Genomic DNA, 2,762 nt, shown 5'->3' on the forward strand with positions numbered 1-2,762 from the left:
TTGGGAGTCCCCAAAGATTGTGCATATTTTATTTGCTCTCTTGTTCATAGGTAAGTTCTTGACAGTAGATTTGTGCTATATATAACTAAATGTCTATTGTCAGATATGTGACTTCACAATCATAAAATCATTTCTTTGGGAAATATGCTATGCTTTAAGGATGTCTAATTTATTCTTTGATCTTCAGGAAGTAATTTAGTGAGAAAATGTTCGCTTCCTCTATTCAGACACATGAAGGCAGACCCTGTTTCCTCTTTGAATAAACATACTATAAAAATAGCATTGCATCAGTGAAGTCAGTAGCATATAATCAGGAAACCAACTGCAACACATTCAAGAGGAAAAAAACTGGAGAGGCTTCTCAGAAGGCTAAGCAAAAAAAATACTTCCAGGTAAGTGTCATTAACAAAAGAGAAATAAACTAAGCAAGCATAAAGAATCGGGACAGTCTTCAAGACAGAGAGGGAGGAGGTGGCAGAAGATGTTTGCAAGTGGATCTGAGGAAGGAAGAGGGAAAGAATAAGCAAGAACATTTAAATTCACATGGGCAGTTACTAAAGGCAAGAGAGGGCTGTTCTTATCAGTAAAAGGGAGCAGCATTTCTCAAGATCACTCTATGACACAGGGAAAGAGGACACTGGAGAAAACAGCACTTCCCAAGACCAAGCTGTTTTACCCAGAAAGGGCTGATCTAGCTCTGTGTGGTGCTGGGAGAGCTAGATTTCATTACTGAGGGAGAAATTCAGATCTTTTTATTTTTCACCCAATTCAAACAAAACCAGGACACAATCAACATAACAAAAGCTGTGCCGATTACTTAATAGAATTCTACTGCATTCATCAAAAACCTTTCTCGCTTTAGAAGCCAGTTCTGTACAAGTAGTTAGGTGTCTCACAGAGCTAATGAAATGCATCATCAAAGAAGCACTTACATTCACATGCATTAGCAAAAGCTTAGGCAGGGCCACCTACTGGGCACAGGTGAACTGCAGGGAGATGGTCCCCATTTTAAAATTCTTCCCCCATGGGCTTGATAACTGTTAAGAAATCCTTCCAGCAGAGTCATTCAGATGTAGGCATTCTTTTATTTGAAGGCCCAGGTTAAATTGTAAGTCTGTTAACTGGAAGGAAAACTAGACTTCTTTCCAAGGCATGGTCCTCATCTGTAATGGTTTTTTACATTGTAGATGGCAATTTTGGGTACCTCCATGAATTTCTTTCTTTGTAATGTACATGCACACATGAGCTGGCCTTAGAAAAATACAGTTTTATGTATGAACTATATATATAATTAACACTATATGTGTATTCATAAAAGCTATGCATTTATAGGATCAAAGACAATTATAATTATAAACAAATTTATATTATCATAATAGTCCAATATCAAATTTAGCATGATGAAAATGCTTAAAGTGAATCACAGAATGCATCATGTTACATGATCAATTTTCCCATGACTGAACTTTTACTCAGCATATTTGCCATGATGAACTGAATGTGTCACAGACATTTTAAGTACGCTCTGTTTGTGTTGTGATTTTTGACTCTCTTCAACTGTGGCCTTGCCTGATTAAGATTCCCATTATAAACATACAAATTCAAGGTCTAAAATCAAAAACTCAATCAATAATTGGTTTTAAGATGGTTGTCCAAATGAACCAAAATATGTCTATTAAAAAATGATACTCGATATCTTAAATGTTTAAATACAACTAAAAATCACAAAACCTCCCAATATCTCCATGCTTACCTAAGCCTTTACAAGATCCACACTGAGTTACATTGATTGCTCTGACGCAATATTGCCTATGGAACTTTTTGCAACATAGCTAATGTGACTGGCAAAGTGAATATTAAGTTTTATTTAAATTTGACTTATTTAAATTTCAATAGCCTCATGTGGTTGGTGGCTACTGTAATGATTAGCATCATTAATTTTTTTCCCCCATTGAACTCATGTCAAAGACTGGCTTTCCAACTAAATCAACTTATTGTTTAACATTTATCTCAGACAATTCAGTAGTTTAAAACAACTAGTGTTTCTTGGCTCACAATTTCCATGGGTCAGAAATTTGCGAGTAACTTAACTGGGTGGTTGTGGCTCAGGGTCTCTAATGGGACTGTCCTTATCTGAAGACTAGCCTGGGGCAGAAGGATTAACCCTGAAATGGCTTGTTTACATGGCTCTTGTCAGAAGGCCTCAGTTCCTTGTGGGATGTTGGTAGGGGACTCATTTCCTTGTTAGGTGGACTTTCCCACAGAGTTGCTTGATATGGATTCATTATAGGTCTGGGGCCTTCTGGGAAACTGAGTCGGTATGAAGAAACCCTTTCCCCAAGCCCCAATTCTCTCAAAATCAAGTTATGAATATTTTAGACATGTTGCTCAGGGTTACAGACATGAGTTTAAGAGGAAAAGGGAAAGGGGAAACTCTCAAGAGAGAGAGTGGGTCTTTTCAGAGAGGAGAGGGACAGTTTACCTCTCCTGTCTCCAGTTTTATTGGGCTCCCAGAGAAGTTTCCAGAGACTCCCACCCAGGTCCACCTCTTGACTTTTGACTGAATGACTCAGACTTTCTAGTGCCCACTGTCATGACCACTCTGGGTCATCATGGCTATGCTGACTGGTTCTAATTGGATTCTTAAAGATAAATTCTTACAGATTTTATGACTAGGAAGAATTACCCTTACCTCCCTGAGTTTCAGGTTTTGGTCTATAAAAAGGGTCACAAAAGTCTCCTCTTTTAGGGTAACTTGGGTT

The sequence above is a fragment of the Callospermophilus lateralis genome, unplaced genomic scaffold (assembly GCF_048772815.1).
Source record: "Callospermophilus lateralis isolate mCalLat2 unplaced genomic scaffold, mCalLat2.hap1 Scaffold_112, whole genome shotgun sequence".
Classification (NCBI taxonomy): domain Eukaryota; kingdom Metazoa; phylum Chordata; class Mammalia; order Rodentia; family Sciuridae; genus Callospermophilus; species Callospermophilus lateralis.